Source organism: Ictidomys tridecemlineatus, chromosome 9 (genome assembly GCF_052094955.1).
Source record: "Ictidomys tridecemlineatus isolate mIctTri1 chromosome 9, mIctTri1.hap1, whole genome shotgun sequence".
NCBI classification, from domain to species: domain Eukaryota; kingdom Metazoa; phylum Chordata; class Mammalia; order Rodentia; family Sciuridae; genus Ictidomys; species Ictidomys tridecemlineatus.
This window is the reverse complement of record NC_135485.1, coordinates 53,943,796-53,966,549: the sequence shown is the minus strand read 5'-3', so window position 1 is coordinate 53,966,549 and position 22,754 is coordinate 53,943,796.

Sequence of the window (22,754 nt, the reverse complement as noted above, 5' to 3'; positions counted from 1 at the left end):
TGGTAGGCAGCCTCAATCTCACGAGCCTTCACTTTTTACTAGATCTCTGCTGTTTCTCTCTAAAAGACTCACAATATAAATCATCCACTTTACAATTCCCAACACACTGAACTCCACTCCTTGATTGCTTCTTGGGCTTAGTAGGTGCCATTAAAGCCAACTTTCTACTGAAAACAGCTTTGGGATATTTCACTTCTTAAAAACAAAACATCTCCTGAGACCACCTTCTTGCTCACAGCTGTGTGGCATTAATTACGTAGTTCTGCCTTGCAAAAAGAAAAATCTTTGTGGTCTGAATAAGATTTTGTTTTTGTTTTCTGTCTTTGCTAAAAAACTCCTGAGGGCAATTTACGGAAACAAAGTTTCAGAACATGACAATTTTTCAGCTTAATTTACTTTACATATGAAAATGCATGCGATTTTTCTATATGCCTTTTTTTTGCCCATGGAAAATGAAGGTACTTTGTTCTATATTTCTGTTTTGGAAGAACAAGGAAAACCTTTTCTATGTAGAGTAAATAGTATCAGGGAATTTGCAATCACCTGTTGGCAGAAGGAAGGTTATATAGATAATGGTCACACATATTTCATGGTGAATATACTCAGAGACAATTTAACCAGAATCATCACTTGTCACTTCCAAGAGACAAAGTCCCAGCAAGGAGCATTTCATTAACAGAGCCAAGGTCAAGGGCCCAAGGCAATAGTGTTCAGGGGCAGGCCCCAAATGGTTGTAGTTAGCCTCCTTCGTACAGACTTCCAGGGAGCTAGGTTATGCATTTAGTGTGTGATAAAGCTATGAATCCACTATGTTATGGTCAGTGTGTAGTGAAGATCAGAAATTTTGATTCAGGGTATATACTCCAGGTCATCAACACTAACTTGTGAGTTCCCATCCTTATGTAAACTGTTGGCAATGAGCCTTCTTTGTTTGGTCTGCATATAGAACAGGGCCTATGGAAAAGACTCAGGGCTAAATGGGGGCAAATAAGGGGCAAAAAATTGGAACTGGCTGGGGGCTAAAGTAGAAGCTAGAGACTGGAGACTATTACTTCCTCTGAATAAGACATGTCGACTATCCCAACTGTGATTTTCATCTTCTTCCACCTGTTGAACCCTGAACTTTGTTTCCTGGGTCTGAGACCCTACATGACAAATGGCTAGGAAATAAAAAACCTGCTCATTTGCAGCTTCTATAGTAAAAGGCGCAGCTCTGCCTCCCACAATGATCCCAAACTGGGAAATTAACCTCAACTAGAGAAATTCTGCAGATGCCATGGAGTTCAAAAGCAACAAACTGTCCACATGTAATGAGGCAGCCCTTTTGATATTTTTTAAAATCATCTTTTACTGAAAAATTACATCACTGAAGCTTCTAGCAATTCTGAGGAGTAGATACCATTGCTAAAATATGAGAAGACAGACTCCAAAAAGGTGAAATCATACCAAAGTTACCAAAGAACAAAACAGGAATTTACCTTTTAATTCTAGCAATTCGTGGAAGGTTAGTAGGCATAACTGAAGAAAGAGTTCTTTAATTGAATAATTTTGGAAACATAACATTGTAGATCACTCATTCAGAGAGTCCCAATTTACTTTATATAAATTCAGTGTTTTGAAATTTATTTAACCACTAACCTCCCTTGTGTTAGTACTTTCCAAAATCATTCCCTTTTGAAATCAATTTTGGAAAATTCTGCTGTGTTCTTACCTGAGAAATCACAATAATAAATCATTCATCAATGTTTTAGTTTTCACTCCTGTGACTAAAGACCCAATAAGAACAATTTCAGAGGAGTAAAAGTTTATTTGGGGGCTCACGGTTTCAGAGGTCTCAGTCCATAGACAGTCTTGTACTTCGGGGCTTGAGATAAGGCAGAACACCATGGCTGAGGAGTGGGGAAGCAGCTCACATGATGATCAGAAAACAGAGAGAGAGAAAGAGAGAGACTTCCACTTTCCAGATAGAAAATATATACCCCAAAGACACACCCCCAGTGAACCACCTCCTCCAGTCACACTCTTCCTGCCCACAGTTACCACTCAGTTAATCCCTATCGGGGGGTTAATTCATTGATTGGTTGAGGCTCTCATAATCAAATCATTTCTCCTCTAAACTTTCTTGCCTTGTCTCACACATGAGTTTTTGGGGGACAACCTAGTAGCTAAATCATAATGATCAACTACTACAAACTGGTCCATCTTTATCAATTATTTTTATTCTTGATCAGGCAGAATTGGCTTGACTGTTACTAAGTAGCCAATGAATTTTACATGATTGACCGAAGTAGCATCACCCAAGAACCATCAACTTTAATTGGTCTTCACAGTATTATTATCTCACCTGGAAATTCTTGAGAAACAAAGCTCCCTTTGTGGAGATTTTGATTTAAAAATATAACAAGGGAAAAGCCCTTCTATTGTGTCACTTACTTTAACAGCAATAAGCCCTCGTACAGAAAGAATTTGATCAGTTTGACTATTCACCCAATTTCGGTGGAAGATGAATAACTAAAATTAAATAAGAAGGCTTAGAAGGTTGCCGTCCATATCTCTGGTCTCTTTTTTGTGCATCTGTCTTCACTACTGAGCTTTCTCCCCTAACCAACCTATGGGCCAGTGATTCACAATCTTGCTACACATTAGAATCATATGGAAAATACTGAGGGGGAAAAAAATATCAGTGCCCCAGCATCCTTTCAGAGTTTTGATTTAATCAGTCTTGAGTAAAATCTGCTGTTTAACCAAGCTTGAAAAATCACTGCTTCAGGAACTACATGCCTTCACCCAAATTTCTAACACTGCAATATCTTAATCCAGCATTGTATTTTGAGTTTTTTGTCCTTACTTATAGAATGAAACTTTGATTTTTCACCAGTCCATTTCATCTTTGTCCATTTTTTTCCAGGATCTGAAATATTTTTTCCCCACCAGGCCAAGAAAGCACCTAATAGTTTATTCCACCAGAATCACCACCAAGAGCCTCCTGGTGTCATACTTAGGTTTGGGGGCAAGTTTTAGGTTGCAATTAGTGACTCATAGATCAGTGGCTGGGCATTCCTATATTGTTTTTACCTCAGTAAGAAAGTGTCTATGAATCTAGTGTTTGCAATCTTCAGTGTCAGAATGTATCTCTGTATCTGTTGTGTGCTGCACTTGAAGTCTGTGTATGCCTGATTCAAATGAGAACCTTTGCCGCCACCTTGTGGATGACATAGCTAAATGCAAAAAGATTCTGAAATCAGATCTTAATAAAACTGCAAATACAAAATCGTCTGGAATAGGCTTTGTGCTAAGCCCCATTTAGAACATGAAAAACCACTAGTAAGACATGTAATTTTCAATTTTTATTCCCAGAAATTAATTTTAATAATTGTGTAAAATTGGCGACTTTGTACACAGAGACCTGAGAATGTTTAAAATTTGAGTGGGGGAAAAAGATCCATTTTCTCTCTTAAAAGCACTGGTAATGGAGTATGAATACCTTCTCTATATTAAACTCCTATTACATTTAAGATAAGAAAAAATGTAAAACAGTAGAACCTTGTTTTTTACAGACTTTATTACTTTTCAAAGGTCTTTCCGGCCTATGATCTTATCAAATCTTCATCTCAATTGCACGAAGCAGATTATCCTGGTACTATTACATCTAATTTTCAGATAAAGTAGGTTCAGTGGGATAAACTCACTAAACAATGTGACAAACTAACAAACAACAAATATCAATGTGACAATAGAGAGCACTTAGTACTTTCCCTAGGTGAGGTATAGCACTTAGTACATTGTAACTATGACATTGATCTATTGCTTAGCAACATGCCACTCTGAAAGAGCGACTCAAAGCAATAATAATCATAAAATGTGCTTAGAAATCTGGGTTTGATGTCCAGTGTTTCTCATGTAGTGGCAGGGGCTGGGTCAATCTTGAAAGCTTTTCTATTACCATATGTGGCACTTGGGCTGCAAAGAATGATACAGTGAGGGTCTGGAATAAGTGGGCTACTTGAGCAACTCTCTCTTTGGGTGGTCTTTCCATATAACAGTCTCCCAGCCACCAGGCTCTTCACATGGTGGCTGAAGGCTCCCAGAGTTTCCCACAGGACAATAGCACAAGTTTCTCTTTCTAATTGACACTCAGAAGTGAGGTTGCACACTTCCTGCTACATTGTATCAATCAAAAAGTCCAAAGGCTCATCTTTGCTAAGGGAAGGAGAAATAGAGGGTAATTTTAGATGAATGAAGTAACAAAGAATTTGTAGATATTTCAAAATCACCATATATACATTATCTCCATTAACATTCGTGAGTTAGGTACTCCTAGCATCCCCATTTATAGATGAGTATGCTGAGGCATGATGTGGCTAACTAATATCCCCAAGGTAAACAGATAACAAGAGTAGCAATAGAATGTGATTCCCGAGAGCTGAACTCCAGACTCCAGTATACTCTTAACCTCTGTACATACTCTTGTGACACTGAAATTGGAAGCTGGATACACATTGACAATTGTGAAGGGTATTTTGCTTTCAACTACAATTATCAGTAAAAAGAAAAATGAAAATAAAAAATATATATTTATATGTCCCTTTATCCCCATTGCACAAGAAAGTGAGGGCTAGTAAAACTGTGTTTTGCAGAATGCATATGTTTTAAATAAACATTTATGAAATATCCAGTTAGCACAGTCCCTTTATTAGAGGAACTTCCACTCTACTAGAGAAGACTAATACACTAGGAAGTGAATGACACAAGCAGAGAGAAGAGAATCACTAAAGATGAACTGAGAAGAACACTGGCCAATGGTGTTTCCAGATATGAATATTGGTGCAGGCTCTTTGGAGTAAAATGATGTTCTCTGTTATACCGTCAGTTCCAGTGCAATCACCTTGTAAGGCTTCTTTTCTGTGCGAGGATCATATCATCTGTCATTTCTCCTCCTGCCTCTCAACAGCCAAGTCAGTTCTCTTGAAACGCCATCTAGGAGTTGAAGCTGAGAAGAACATTGAGCATAGCACGCCATTCATTGGTCTCTCATTGAAAAGTCACTAAAAGTTGGCTTTATGCTTTTTGTTTACTTTAGTGATGGGTTGGAGTGACTCATTATACAATTAAAATAAATCATGCTGCCACCATCTACACAGTCAGGCTTTGTAAAACCTACCTGAGCAAATAGGGAGGAGGGAGGTATCTTCCAAGAATTTTAGCAACCAGCTCCTTTTTGTACTTTGAGAAATCCTCCTTTGACTCAGACTCTCGTCAAGACCTTCAATGTTCTGATAACAACAATGATGTTATTTCAATTCTTTATAACACATTTATGTTATTACTATATTCCATGTTTATTCAGTCCCCAAATTGCATGAATAACCTAAGTGATTTAAATTTATTATTCTCTTTCCAGAAATATTTGATTTTTTTACAAAAAATATTGGCTGAAAGTAAAAGGCAAAGGACTCAATATGTTACAAGTTTTAGAAACACATGGAGAGGAGAAAATAATTTAGGACAGTAGACTCTCCAGGAGGCCACATCATAGCTCAAATGAACTGAGAAGAACTGGATGTGTCCACTATTTGTGAAGCCAACCAACCCTATAGTGATCTTAACCTTCTTACAATGCCTCTAGGCTTAAATAAAATTATCTCAACTATTTTCCAATGCAGTGACCTTGGCAATGTAAAACATAGACCCCCCAAATCAACAAAATATGTAAATAAATGAGATCATAGATAAATTTCTTAAAAGCCAATTTGGTTGGGAAAGGACTAGGACTAAAGACCATCACCAGGGTGACATTCAAAACATTTAATAATCAGTATGTCATATGTCCTGACTAATCAGAGTAGACACTGGCCAATAAGAAAACATGATTGAAAGAAACCACTGGTAACTGGTTCAGCTATAAGGGGAGGGGGCACATTCAAACATTTTCTGCCATTAGGAAATGGAATAACTGAGCTAGTTGAGGAAAGCTGTGGAGAAGAAGGGGTACAAAAACACAAAGCAAGAGAGTCAAAGATACATTTGATTCACTTGGAAAGTTCTTAGGTTGTTGACATTTTTGCCATGCAGAACTTAACAAAGCACTCTGAAGGCAGGGGAAATCATTTAAATAGAAGTCTAAGTCAAATGAAAACATCCTAAACAGAAACAAAGTCACCAAATGTTTTTAAATAATTACTTTCTGTATCAGCAATCTGGGGGGGGAGTTCATAAAATAAGCTAAAATATTATAAAGTTAATCAAATGAAAATTTAAAAAACTAGTATAAAATCAGAACAAGGGTAAATAAATTTAACACAGAGTGGGGGAAACAATTTTAATCTACAACCAGTTTTTCTTATTCAGTTTAATTTATATATGGTTTATTGTCATTTGTAAGTGCCCAATGATGATATTTAAAGCTAATCAAAAATTACACTTAGTTGTTACTCTGATTTCTAATGGATTGTTTCCGTGTAACATGCGGAGAATTGCATTGTAAAGAATCGTCAGTTATTGACTCAAAAGACTGAAATCAAGCCCAAACAATAAAGAAAGCAGCAGTTAATTTCAATTCAAATAAAATCATTATTCTCATCAATTGGCTAAATTATATCCAGTCCATTTTTTAATTAGCATGGCTGTATTTCAAAATGTTGTTGCTCTAAGCATTTCCATGAATATATACCATAAACACTGAGAAAAAGTCAAACATTTTTAAACAGTTCCTTCTCACCACAATTTAAGTTAGAACACTATTTGTGTTCTAACTCTTCCTCCTATCTCTTACATATTCCAGCACACAGCCAAGGTGTGCTGTGATTTAAATACTTCAATAAAAAGTCAGGAGCATCTATCTGTGAGATTCGTCACTCTATATCTCTGCTGAAATTTAGAAGCAGCTTAGGAGATGCCTGACAAAGGCCAGGACATCATCCCAGACACTCAGTCTCTTAAGGCAGCCCAACACAATAGTGGGGACATCCACCCAGTGTACAACCAGTTACAGGAGTCCATCACTGTCATTCACATACCTCATGAGAACCTGAGGCACAGGAAAGATGATGCACGACTGTACACACTTCACTGTCTCCCCAACCTAAGCACACCTATGAGATTTGGACATTTCCTGCTATGGGACATGAAACATAGTACTGTTGGCTCCTCCCAAGCAAAAATTAATCTATACAAATGCCCGCCCTGGACATAATCTTAACCAATTAAGAATAAAGTTTATATTTTGCCCTTAATCTCTACCCAATTCTTAATTTAAAAAAAAAAACAAAACTTATTTTGACCCTTGAACAAAATGTTAAGAAAATTACTGAATTGGATCCTTTGGCCCATGCAAAATAATAATTAAATAAACATCATTTATTTTGACCTCTGGTCACAACTCTTAAACATGTATATAACTCTACTAAGTGAAGTTTTGCTAAAACGTGGTTTGTCTTCTTGAGGCACCATCCATATTTCCCAACCTCTATTTCAAGTGGCCCCATTTTAATTAAATACCTGGGTTGAGAAATAGGAAATTTGTGACTAATATCTGCATGGTGCAGGTAGAACAGAAAAGAGATTTTTCAGGGAAAGATCTCTTCTCATAACCAACAGCTCATTTTACTCCCAGATTAGAAAATTCACCTCTGTACTATGTTAAGCAGCAAAATATGATTTTTTTAGAAATTAAAAGGAAGGAATTATATTTATTTCTCCAGTGCTTAAAAGAAATATTAACACTTGACCAGTACCTCCCTGGGACTCAGCCACACAGAGCCCCAGCTATGGGTACCTCACTTTAGGGAATCCTATTCTAGTCTTCTTTCATGGCCTTTCCTCTAGGACCCTCCCCAGGAGTTCATGCAACCATAGGGTCAATGTTTCCCTTAAAAGTCCACTTTCCTCATTTCACTCTAGTACTCAGAATTCCATGAAAACTGCCGGTTCTGGCACAGACCTCCTCTCTAGGCAGACCACAGCTAGTAAGAAATGCTCTAGGTACAAGGGGAGGTAGTTGTTTGGAGGATGTGGACAGGATGTAGACATGTGGGTCAAGGTCTACACATGTGCATGTATGAGATTCTCATGAAGCTGGGCAGAGATGGGTCTGGGGAGAAATAAGGACATGCTATGAACTGTATGCTGACTCTCTGCACTTTCTGTTACAGAGCTAAGAGGAATCAAAGTTGTTAAATTTAAATCTAGATTTCCAGGTTGTTTTGAAGGTATATTTGCCAAGGCAGGAGTAAATAATGTACTTTATTTAATAGCTTATCAGCTTTAAATATTTAGACATGTGCTAGGTGGACCTCCACATATACTCTTACGTTAGGGCCTGCAAAATCAGGGCCAGGTCTATAGTATACAGATACCAAAAATGAATCAAGTAGGTGACATCTCTTTATCTGCCCTACACAAAAGCAATATATAGCCTTATCCAAACAGGTTTAACAACAAGAAGTTTTATCCAGGCTTTTTAGGATGTTGACTTAAGCTGATGGCTCTCACCTCAAAAATCAAGCCTGAAAAAGTTAAGAATGTGAAGGGTAGACTAACAGTGATTTGCGTAACTAGCAGTCATAATAACAATTGTGAGAACCCTGGAGTATTCTGGACACTGGAGAATCCCTTTAAGGCTGTCTTGAACCTGCAAACCTTGGAAGGGAGGGAGGCTGAATTATAAGAGATTCATCCTGGAGTATAAAAAGCTGGAAGAAATCTAAATTTGTGCTTGTATTTACAGACCTTTAAAACTCTAATAAAATCATAAAAGATGGTCTGAATAAGACAGACCATGCTTTTGGAGTAAATGACTTACTGTTATAAAAATACCAATTCTCTCCAAATTTATCTTTAAATTAGACCTAATCCCTATTAAAATTTCAGATGAATTTTTCTGAATCACTCAAAATTCTTGTTTGAAAATGTATGTGGAAGTAAAAAGTCTACAACAAAGTCAGCCTAAAAAATCAACAATGTGTAAGAATGTGCACAACCAGATATTAACACATAAAACAGTCATATACATAATATATCAGCATACAAACAGATAAATAAGACAGACTATAAAGTCATGAGTATAAAAGAACTTAAAATGCTATAGTGATGCTATCAGAAATCAATGTAAAAAGATTGCATTATTTTATAGGTAGTATAAATCATAACTCTATCAAAAAACACATGTAGGACCAGGAGTGTAGCTCAGTGTTAGAGCACTTGCCCAGCATGCAAGAGTCCTTTAGTTCAATCCCCAGTACCATGCACACACTCACACAAGAAGAAGTATAAGAAAAGGAAGAAGAAACTTTTAAAAGCACATATAAATATACACTACAAGTAAACACTCAAAAGTAAAAAGATAAATTACTAGAGTTAACAGGAAAAAAATGAAGGTAAATAAATTTGTAACATGGGAGCAAGAACAACCTATTTTAAAAATACGAAAAAGACAAATCATAAGACTTGATGAATTTTATTATAGTAAGGTTAAGGAATTATGACCAACAAAGGACATCATGGATAAAATTCATAGAAAAAAATGCAGATAAGAATAATACATTTATAATTTTAAAACTGAAAAGGTATTAAAATTTGAAAAATATAACCAAATTCATGAACAAAAAAGAAAGAAAAATGCATCAACTAAGTGAATAGGTGAGGCACAGGAGATTATTAAGGTGGTGAAATTATTCTGTATGACACTAAAATGGTGAACAAGTGATATAATACATTTTTTAAAATCCACAGAACTTTATATCACAAAAAGTAACTTTAATCTATACAATTTTATAAACATCATTTAAGAGTTTGATACTCCCAGGAAAGAATGCAGACAATGACAAGAGAATCTAACTGTATTGCAAGTGTTACTGAGAAGGTTGTGGGGAAAGGTGTTGTTAACATAACTTGAGAAATAAAGAGAGTCTATAAGACAAAAAGAACTTCATTAAAGCATTTTACTCCCATTAAAAAAATTCTTTTATTTTTATATTATTTATATATATACATATATATATATGTATATGTGTGTGTGTTAACAATTATGATACTGCTATGCATGTATGCTGGAAGTGAACAATTTAGTAAGTGGATGGAGAAGACAAAAGTTCTCACTATTGGAGTGGAAGTCTAAAAATAATCAAGGGGAAGAAGCTCACATGGTAGTTTCCATGTGATATTGGTAAAGGCAGACTCAAACCAAAACTAGATATCCATCCCCAGAAGAGCATACAGCTAGAATGTGACAGGCACCTACCATGTAATATCACACAGAAGCTAAAAACGTCAGAAGATGTATCAATAACAATATGAATGGAGCTTAAGATAATGTTAACCAAAAATGCAGATTTTTTACACAGTACTATTCACGTGAATTCAAAATGCATACATGCAAAACAATATTTCCTATTTAAGAAGAATGTACAATGAAAGTATACATAGTATGCACATAAAGATGAAAATGGAGAATGAAGAGAGAATAAGTTAAACAGGAGCTTTACATAGGACAAAGATGTTAATGTACCTAAAGGGTGTGACCGACATCATTAAACTAACCTTCCACACTTAATTCAATGAGAAAGAAAAAAAAAACTAACCCAGGTAAGGAAATGAAGTTTCAATCAATGTTTTCTATAACAATGTACTGTGCACTTCAGAAAGCTAGACGAAAGAATTTTTGAAAGCTTTCACTATAAAGAAATGATAAATTCCTGAGGAAATAAACATATTTCCCTAATTAAATATTAGACAATGCTTTCAGATATCCCGACATTATATGGTACCACATTGATATGTATAATTTTTATGTTTTGGGTATCCATTTTTAAATGACTTAAAATGAAATGAGGGAAGAAAAGAGAAATATGCTTTGCTGAAACTTATCAATTCATTCCCACAGCTGAGGTATAGTTGGGTTCACACTTTCCAAGGCTTTCTTCTCCCTTGGTCTGGGACACTAGTTGAGAAAGATAAAAAGGATATTTCGTAGTTTCCCAAGGAATTCTCCAATATAAATCCTTTATGCTCAGGTCTCTTTGGCCAGATCTGACATCACACGAACTTCAGAGAGAAGTTCTACCTATAGTCACCTGCCCAGGGGCCAGTAAGTCAAGAGCTGGGACAGTACTTAGCATTGACCTTATATAGTTGAAGAACACCTACTTCATCTTTTACAATGTTTGAGGAAGAGTAAGGATAATGGCTTCCCCTACATTAGTCTAATTATGGTCCTGCTATGGTAGCATAGAATAGACAGAACAAATACAACAGAGCAGAGGCAGATTTCATGGTTCCACTGAGCTAAGCCTAGACTTCAGTGGTTTCAAGAGCTCCAACTAAAGTCCATTAATAATAATTATTTTAGTAGCTGAAAATTGTTCTCTACCATGTGCCAAGCATTGTTCCAAACACTTTACTTGCAGTATATCATATGTCGTATTCACACACACACACATACACACACAATATGGTAGATGGCTATAATAATCATACCAATTTTATAAGTCAGAAAACTGAAACATAAAGAAATTATGTGGTTGGCTGAGGTTTGTCCATTAGTAAATGACAGTAGAGGTGGAATTCACACCTGGGCAATGTGACACCAGAGCCTGTGAACTCATACCCCCTGCTAACTCTCCCCACAGGGTCTGGAGGTCCTGGTGTCAGAAGGGTAGCTTCTCTAAAGAGGGACCAAAGTAGTAGCAAAGGAAATTGTTCTTGGTTTGGGGTAAAAAAGGTATTTTTCTACCTACATGTACTAACAGCCAGGTTGTGTGTGTGTGTGTGTGTGTGTGTGTGTGTGTGTGTGATATAACATATATATGATCCAAAGATTTTAAAGGATTTTTCTTTTTTACCCATTTTTCTAAAATTGTTAAAAATATGGAAAAATTTTGTAAATGTGTTCAACATCCTGCAAAATTAAAGATAATGACAATGCATGAGAACAGTGGTGCTGGTGGCATTTGACGACTTCTGCCTCTGAGCACATCTTGGAGAAGCATATGTAGAACATAGAGGAGAGGATTAGACAGGAGAGACAATCTACAAGGTCTTCTCCTGTATGCACAAGATTATCCCCAGGATGCTTCTTCCTGAGAGGAGCATCAGCTCTCCTGCTGTTTTTCAAAAGGATGCCACTAAATAAACATTTCTCATATTGCTCAGATACATTGTTTTAAGATTAAAAACTAACCAATGCGGCAAAGGCAAGAATCTGCCATTTTAAGTTTTGTCCATTTCATGTATACAATCAACAAAACAGTTCTTAAGAACATTTTAAAGTTTATTGAGATAGGTCTTCTTATGCTACTTGATGAAATTGTCAATGGTAAGAATAAAAATCTTTTTTATATAAGATTCATTGAAATTTATTACAAAATTCCACTACTGTTCTGAGTATAATGCCATAGAAGAATATTTTATATAATATATACAATATACTCATCTGTATACTCTATTAAACTTTTTTCTCATATTAACTATTTTTTCTAATCTGGCTATGCCCAGGTTACTGTAACGTATCAGGTTACTAAGAAATGGAAATTTATTCTAGCATTAGCCTAAGTAAAAAAAAGCTTATAGATATAGGGATAGAGATAGGTAGACATTGATGTGTGCAGATATGGACATATAGATCTGTGTTCATATTATATGCACAAGTTTTTCCTTCCACTGGTTTAAATAATAACTGATGCCAAAATTGAAAGTTGAATGATCATGTGCTGAAAACTTCACAACATTTCATACAAATACTTTGATTTTGAACTCCATGAATTGAAAGGATCTCTCTCTCTCTCTCTCTCTCTCTCTCTCTCTCTCTCTCTCTCTCTCTCTCTCTCTCTCTCTCTCTCTCTCTCTCTCTCTCTTATTTGTGACATAACAGAGGAAAAGATTACTGAACCAGGGTAGAGGCTGCAGTTTAACATCATACTGTGAGATCTTGGAGAAGTCATTCAGTTTCTTCATGTTCAAATCCTCCTAACAATAAAATGTTGGTAATAGACTAAGAAGAACCTCTCCAAATCCTCTTCACTCATATTCACTGACAACAGTATACTCTGTGTGTTGGGGGGTGCACGGGGGTCTACATGCAGTATCTGAGACTTCCTTTAAAAGTGTAAATTACTCAGTTGACCCACTAGATGGTAGCAAATTCTGAATGATTACTGGATGGTTACTGAATGATTACAGGCAGCCAACAACTTTCATAACAGCCTGAATTCTCCTATCAAAGTTAGTAGAAGCACTTTGCCTTGCTTGTCGAAACACTTGAGTTTTATTCATATTTACTCAGCTCTGCCATTTATTACTTACATGATTTGGGGCAAATAAGCCTTTCAAAGTTTCTGATTCCCCCACAATAAAATCAAAGAGTATCACAAAGATCTATAACTACAAATATTGTTACCCTAGGAAGAACAATACACATTTAAATAGTACTGTCCTCACATTAAATAAGAATGTTCTCTTTTCTACCTTGAGTCATTCAAATAATTTGAATTTGGGATAAAGAAAAATTCTATGTTCTATTTATGAGATATTGGGTCTTTGGTAAGTTTTAGTTTCCTTGTGTGTAAAATGGGAAAATAATAATATCTATTATTTAGAGAGTTTGAAATGAATCAGTAAGGCATCCCAAGTAAAGCTGTTAATACATGTTAACTACTATTGTTGTTACTAGTTCTTTTGAAATTATTCTGATTCTGCCTCAAAGCATTTGAAATCCCTCAAACCATTTCCCTCCCTCCCCCCACTCTCACCCGACCACCCCCCCCCCCACACACATACTGCCTCATCTGATGTGTTCAAGCATAAACCAGGGACAGTATACTGACTGTGAAGCATAGGTGCAGAGTCTACATAGAATGGCCAAGCCTCCCGAAATGGTTCCCAGAATCCTCTTTAATCTAAGTTGCTGCAAAAAGGTCCATGTCTTAGATCTATCTGTCAGTCCAGGAGTCAATATTTTGTGCCTTACCTAATCCTCACTAAAGCCCCTTAGAGCCTGGCAGGCTGTAGATTCCCCCTACAGGTGGAGTGGAGAATCCACCTGAAGACGCCAGGTAGACACAGTGGGCTTTCCATCTTAGCAAAAATCTACAAAGACCAACCCTGAAAGATAACTAACCTAGATTGCAAAAGACAATCTACTTCATTCTTCCTTAACTTGGTATTTATTCACCGCAATCATCAAGAATATCACTTCTTCTAAAAAAAAAATATTGTTACACATAGTCTGAAGAGAGCTGCCAAGTTCTCTTGAGTATAGGTTTAAAGACTGGAAGACATAAGGTTAAAGGAACCAAATCCTTAAAATTTTTAAGATTCACCCCGCTCCTTTGTTTTCATTATCTATCATCACTTTTGAAAATAGCTGATATGATAACCCAGAAGAATTAAGGTGAAAAGCAAAAACTAGCTATCCCTACTACCAGGAACTATCCCCTCCTTGACCTCACCTCATTTTCCAAAGAACTACATTACAACAAATTTCTCCATTTCATTTTGCCACTGTTATTCAATGTTTAGCATATAACTTTCTCAGCAGTGATATGAGTGTAGAATGATATCATGCTCTGTGTAACAGGGTGAGCCCAAGTCAAGATATTGGTGCTGACAGGGAACAGTGAGTCAGAGAACATGGCCCAGCCCAGGGCAAATGAGGTGGACGATGGAGCCCAAACACTTAAGAGCAAAGCAGGTCACGAGAAGTGGAGCCAGTCATGAGCTGAGTCTGGAAACATCTCACACCTTTTATCCAGATGCTAGCAAGAATGAAGACAAGGACCTAGAGACAGAGTGGCCCTCCAAGATATCAGGCTATAGTGGAGGGTTGTGCAGGGGTGCAGAAAAAGAGTGTGGTCACTGCTTAATGAGGTACTTTAAGAATCTTTCTGCTCACACCACTGGTTCTTATTCACCAAAAGATGCCTTAGGACTTTCAAAAGACAAATAAAAATTTTTAAAAATAGTTCTTCAATACATATGGTACTTAGGAAGAATAATTAACACACACACACACACACACACACACACACACACACACAAAGAGGTAAATGAAAAAAGAAAAAAAATTGACCTCTAATTATATGTTCTTTAGCTCAAGGAAAATCTGTCAGAACAGCACAACTACCATTCATAACATCATGAGCTCACAGAGGGCAGAGACCTAACCTGACCTACCCTTTCACCACCACTGCCTGCCACACAAACACTCGGCAAATGTTTGCCTTCATTGCTCTTGTTGTGGACAATACAATTGAGTAACATACCAGCAACAAAGCTTGTAATACTGTCCTGCTGAGTGACCAAAGAGCAGGTTCATAAACCCTTGACCTTTAGCCCTCTCCAGACTTTCTCAGAATGTGTATGGGAACATATGAAGGAGCTCAACCAACCCAAACAGGAACTAAGGACAGGATATAGGCTTCAAAAGCACAGAAACTTCCTATGTGCCTGTGACAGTTAGTGTCTCCTCATACCCAGAACACCATCCCTGCTAACCGTGAGTTCTACAGTATACAAAGGGTTTGGAAGTCAGAAGATCTATACCCTATGCCTACTCTTAGCAGCTACAAGCCATGTAACCTGAAACACATCATTTTTTCATAAGTTAGGTTAATTGTCTCTAATGTACACTTCAGGGTAATATTCTTATTCTAAGCTGATCTTCAAGAGGAGAAAATTAGATTCAACAGGGCCAGCCAGCGTTCCTGATCTTTGTAAATTCCCACACAGTCTTTTCCCTCCTTAATCCACATACTTTTCAGTGTGTGAACAACTAAACTGCTTATCAGAGATTTACTGGTAACATAAATGCAAGGAGGATTCCAGTAAATTACATGTAATCATCCTTTTTGTGTGCTTCAGAGCAGTGTGAACTCTCACCATTTGAACACCCTCCTGAATTGTCTACTGACTACAATCTAAAGAGAACATTTAGAGTGACTCAAAACAAAGATATAAAATGAAAGGATTTCTATGCTTCATCCAGTAAATATTATATGAAATAAAATGGCCTTTAGATTTACTACAGGTATCACATGAAATGATGATGAAGTTAACAAATGTCGACATGTTAAACCATCAGTAGACATTGACTGAAAAAAATGGGTCAATGGAGGTAAAATTCTGTGGCACTTCATTTGAAGTTCTGTGACACTGAGACCTATGACAATGTTTTTGCTGTATTGAAAAGATCCCCCAACTCTTTAATATGAAGTGTTGGAGGCTTGGAGGGGACAGAAGATGATGACTTTGGGAGCTGGCACAGCATTGGGTGAAGCTATGAAGAAGCTATTGAACACTGATCCCCGCATAATCCCACCAGCACCACCATTCCACTGGGGCACTTAGTGTCCTCCATCAAATTTATAATTACAAAGATTTTTCAGTTCAAAGTAGATTGCCTTCTGATCTAATAAAACTTTTCTACCCAGTTTCAGTTTAGAGTAAGAAGCAGCAAGCGCATTCTACCTTGTATGTTCCAGTGAATGTAGCCAAAAACTTAGAATACACAAAGCAGATATTTGGAAACTCTAAAAAGTACATGGCAGCAGAGAGATTCGTGAAAGAAAAGATCTGAAGTGGCGCTTCATGACGGTGCACATATCATGTTTTCCCACTGGTTCCCTGGCCTAAACTCGAAGCAGACTAATACCTAGAAATAGGATCAGTGAAAACAGAAAGAGCTCTAAGAGAAGCCCTCTAGTTTAGGCTTGAATAGCAGTTACAGGAATCACTTGACAGAATTCCTAAAACTCCTTGGTACAAGAAACTTTCTCTCCACCCAAGAGAGAGCTCAGATCTCAAGACCCAGGAACATGGAGCAAACCCCATTATTTTCTTTATCTTCCCTTTCATTCTACAGTTTACTCACAGACACTGGTAAGGCATGAGAAGTTTCAGGTAAAACAGGATAAATAAAGGTTCAGTCTTCAGGGGAAGGGAAAAAAAAGACTGAAAAGATGTGTTTCAAGGAATTGGAAAGTAATGATGAAATTATGGAGAGGGAGGGGCTAAGAATAAGCAACCCCTTTAAGTTGGTTCTGAATGCCTAGGCACATCCCCATACTGTGCACACATGAATCTGTCCCTAATCAATATATCAAAGACTCTGAAAACCCAACTGAAAGTTTAGATTGTTGCCCAGGTCTTAGACTGACCACTGAATTGTACACACATGGGTCAGATCCAAATAGGACTGCAAATATTTTGAAAATAGAAAAAAAGAAGGGATATTACAATAGATCTTGTAGATATAAAAAGGAAAAAATAGAGAATACTATGATAAAGTCTATGAACACAAATATAGATGAAATATATAAATTACTTAAAAGCCACAAACTACCTAAGCTCATCCAAAATGAAATAGACAATGGCAAGCATCTCATAAGTATTTAAAAAAATAAAATTTATAATTGTAAACATTTCAAACAGAAATTTCTGGTCCCAGATGGTTTCATTGATGAATTCTACCCAACACTAAAAGAAATTACAGAGATTCTATAGATTCTCTTTCAAAAAATAGAATATGAGGGAACACTCATCACCTTATTTTATGAAGCTAGCTTTATTCTATATCAAAATTCGACATGAATAATAGAGGAAAATAAAATATAAACCACCATCCTTTATGAACATAGATGCAAAAATTTTCACTAAAATATTAGTAAATTGCATTTGGCAACACACACACACACCACACACCCCAAATATAAAATATAATATGACCAAGTGGGGTTTACCCTAGAAATGCATGACTGATTCAATTTTCAAAAAAAAAGCAATCAATATAATTTACCACATTAACAGTCTGTAGAAGAAAAACCACAAAATCACAGCAGTTAATGCATAAAAAGTATTTGAAAAAAAATTCAAAATAAAATTCTCAGAAAACTAGGAATAGGAGAAAACTTTCTCAATGTAACACTATTAACATAATAAATTGTGAAAGATTGAATGCTTTCCCCTAATAATGGGAACAAAGCAAGAATACAATTCCCACCATTCCTATGCAACACCATCTGCAATAAGGCACAAAGAAGCAAAATGCATACAGATTGAAAGGAAACCATAAAACTTCTTTTTATAGTTTTTTGTTAACATGATTGCCTACATAGAAACTCAGTCATTCAAAAGAAAATAAAACTTCTAAAACTAGCATGTGATTTGGTTAAATGTGTGACACATAGCTTAATCTTGGTAACCAGGGAAGCCAAGGCTTGAGTTTCCCACGTTCAAGGTTAACCTCAGCAACTTAGTAGGACCATCAGCAGCTTAGCAAAACCCTGTCACAAAACAAAAAAAAAAATTATAAGACTGGAGATGTAGCTCAGTGGTACCCCTAGGTTTAATCCCCAGTACAAAACAAACAACAACAAAAAAAACTAATATGCAATGAAGTTGTAGTATACAAGGTCAATACAAGTACAAAATACCAATATTATTCATATATACTAGCAATGAAAAAGTGAAAAAATCACACTTTTAAAAATATATATCATTTGCAATAACAAAAAATGAATTATTAAATGGGAGTCTAACAAAAGATATACAGGATCTATGGGCTGAATATTGCAAATGCTGATGAAAGAAAACAAAAAAGACTTCAAAGTTGAGAGACAGACTGTTCATTGATTAGAAAATTCAATGTAGTAAAGATAAACTCTCCCAAATTGATCTAGGGATATAATGTGATTTTAATCAAAAGCCCACCAGGATTTTTTGTTGAATTTCCAACCTGATTTTGTAATTCATACGGAAAGGCAAAGAAACTAAAATGCTGCAGGAATTACGTTGCCTGTTTTTAAGACTTATTATAAAGTTACCTTTATCAATATTGTGTGGCCTTACACACAATCTTGTGGGATGGAAACACAATACTGTGGGATGGACACATGAATCGATAGAACAAATTAGAACAAAAATAGATCCATGAACATATGAGCAATTAATTTTCAACAAAGATGTAAAGATAAGTCAATGGAAAAAGTTACTAAGCAATTGGTGTTAAAAGAATTACATAGTCATTGGCAAAAATAGTTAACTTTTACCTAAACCTCAATATCTTCTATATTCATTAACTCAAAATGGATTATACATCAAAAAGTAAAGTGTATAACTATAAAACTTTAAAAAGTAAACATATATTAAATATATTTAAATGTATAGATTTATCAAAATATCAATTTTACTGTATACTATTAAAAACTAAAATTTTTTTAAAAAACACAACTCCATATCCTCTGATTCATGCTCCCTACTACTGGACAATAGGTAGCCAAGAATTAAGTAAACCTTTTAAAGGTATTACAATGAGGTAGCAAAATTCTAGCTAAATTTAAACCTTTAGCTTCTAAAAAAAATTCCCTAAGGAATAGAAAGTCTTTCTTTTGCTGAAACCCTGGTGAGGTAATTCTCAATCCATACTACTGCACCATTACAAATAATAGACAATACTAAACATCTTACTCTAGATGTCTTTTAGGAGCTTAAGGGTGTGGATAGGGGAAAGTTAATGTCAAGAAGGGTATCCTAGCTTGTATTCAACAGGCTGAAAGTTTCAGAGGCAACCAGAGTACTTGAACAAAACATCAGAACTGGTGACACCATGACGACTTCCACTCTGGACCACTCAGACTTATCTACACCTCTAATGGGCCGGTAGGGGTCAGAAAGGGGTTGGGAATGCCAAGGTATGACTAAAGAAACAGAGAGGGTGCAAAGAGCCCATAAGACATTGAGAAAATGATATCACAATCTTGCAAATGGCAACTATGTAAGTTTTCCATTGCTACTCTAACAAATCCTCACAAACTGAAAGGCTTCAAATCGCACAATGTGTTCTCTTAACCTTTGTGTAGAGCAAAAGTCTAACCTAAGTTTCCCTGGACCAAAATCAAGGTGTCCGCAGTACTGCTTTCCTTTGTGGGAGCTCTAGGGGACAATCCATTTCCTTGTTCTTCCCACTTTTAGAGACCACCCACATTTCTTGGGTCAAGGTCCCAGTCCTCCACCTTCTAAGTCATCAACATTGTATTTTCCTGCACTTTTCATTCCTGATTTCATACCTTTCTGATTCTTCTGCTTCCTTCTTTCCCTTTTAAGGACACTTGTATCCCCTGGACCCATGCAGATAGTCCAGGATAATCTCCCTCTTTTAAAGTCACCTAATTAGAAACTTTAATTCTCCTTTCTCATGTACCCTACCATATTTACAGGTTCTTATGATTAGGAGGTAGTCATATTTTGGGAGCGATTATTGTGCTCACCATAGCAGACCTTACTAACAGATGAATTTTAGGAATCTGACATGGACTACAAAAATGGTATTGAGATGTTTAAGACAAAGCAGTAGTTTAGGAAGTTTTTCACACACAAGCCAAAGAAAACTTAATTATCTGTCACTGGAAATTGAAATATTTTTATTTTGTTCTTATGAGTTCTCCATATATTATCTAGAAGTCTATATCCTATGTTTTAGGTTAATAACTCCATAAGCACAAGGTGAATAAAAAGATCATTTGATATTCTGTGTGGTTAGGCAACCAAATGAATGCCTCATATATTATTAAATATAAGCCTAAACTGAACTTGGAAGTGCATCTTAACATGATAAATGTCATCAAAGAACCTATAAAGGAAATACTTATTGATTTACCTGAAATAAAATGAATATAATTTCATTAGTGGAGAAAAACTCTGGAAAGAAAATAGAATAATGGATGGAAAAATACCTTAATAGCCAAAATTATTCTTACATAATTTTTTGTTTTTCAAGAACAATCATTTGATTAATCATATAACAATTACCATGTACTGAAAAATATTTACAAAAGTATCATTGGGTTTAAAATAAAGATGTCTGCATCTAACTTTAACTAATGAGAAATAAAGGATTTTATTAGATAAAGGATGTCTACATGCTTTTCAATAAATTATATGGACAAGTAACTTTTGCTGGATGCTACAATTCCCGGTATCCCTGGTGAACAGATACTCCCTCAATGATTCTCAGTCTGTCTTCCCCAGAAAGCACCCATGAGAAATGAGGGCATTCAGAATGCAATAAACATAAATGAGATTTAAGCTCGATTCCCTGTGCAGTATTTCTGATGTCATCTCTTTGTTTTCCATTCAAGATAAAATAGTCAACAGTTTGAGAATTAAACTCACGTTCTTATAGGCATACCTTAACAGTTCACTAGCTTCTTGGATTCCTCTCCTTTTAATACCCAAATAATTATCATATGGGTCTCCATCGTGTGCGATGTCACAATGTCCAACTATCTTCTCCTGCTTGTGACTTTGCCAAGCTTCCTCATCCCTTCTTCCCATGCCTGCCACTCATAACTATTCTCAATCTGGTGTACTTGTCTCTGCCACCTCACTCAAAAAGAAGACACCACTGCATTTTCTTCAAAACACAGCTGACAAGAGGCAAAAGACTTCACTCAGTGATTCTACTGTAATACATGCTATCCCTAACACATAAGGGATCTTTGTCTTGCCACTGACGTATCTTAAGCACCTAAAATATTGCCTGGTACATAAGTACATGTTCAGTAAAAATCTGTCGATTAAATGGAAGGTTTATGGAAATAAGGCAATTGCAATACAAAAAGTAGGAAATCCTACTCCTAGAATCTATCAAAATCATTCCTTAGTCCTCAACTATGTCCTGAGGACTTACTGAGTCTTCTTACTTGAGAAACCTCATTTTTACTTTACTCTGGCTATCCAAGAGAAACCAAACCAGTTAATCCCGCAATAATCTTTCAAAAATGACCACACAAAACACAGCCTTTGCCTTGTGGAGCAACTGGATTTCTTTTATTCCGTATCCAATGTTCCCAAATAGGATTTTATTTTACTTTTGCATATGGGAAATGTTTATTCCAAAACTTTAAACTCCTTCTATCTCAAAGATGATAAGGAATCCATCTTTAGCAATGCAAAATGCCTTTGAAGTTTCAGTTTATTTTTTCCTTAAACATTTCAAAGAATCCAAGTCAATTCTCTTCCTCTCCCCTCTTACATACACACAGCAGTGTTTGAAAGTGGAAAAAAAGTGGTAAGCATATCCCAATCACAGATAAATCTAGTCTGAGGAGAAAGCCAGAAGGAGAAAATTTGCGCCTATTAATAGACTCACAAATATCATGACCCTTCTCCCTCTCCCACTGTATACATGCAAAGATGACTTTGAATCTCCTTTAATTCCTTTTATTTTTTTAATGTCATATGCAAACTGCCTTGTGATGACTATTATTAGTAACACATCACTGATAAGCTTTCCTTACACCGGTGTGTTGTGATACTTCAGCTAAGAATACAAAATAATGGTTTATATACAAAGGTCTTAAATTTTCTAGCATTTCCAAACTTGTATGTGGTATAAAGGAAGTATTTTCCCAAAGCATAATTTACAGATTGGGAATATAAGTAACACACATGTGTATATTCAAAGTCAATAACAATTTTATAACATAAATGCAGAAGGGAGAGACCACATAGCTTGAGGCAAGAAAACAGGTAGCACTATACACTACCTCCAGTCCTAGGGCCTGAAAACATAGGCAGAGCTGGGTATAGGTCCTATGTAACAGGAGCAAGCAAAACCTTCACACTGTGCAGCCTTCCTGATTCACTCCCTTAGTTTTTATGTGATTCTATTAAAATAGCCACAAGTTAGCATGATCTGCCTAGTTCTGAATAAGGGGGTATGTAATTAGAAGTGTATGCATGAGAGAAGAGAGGGTAGGCAATTT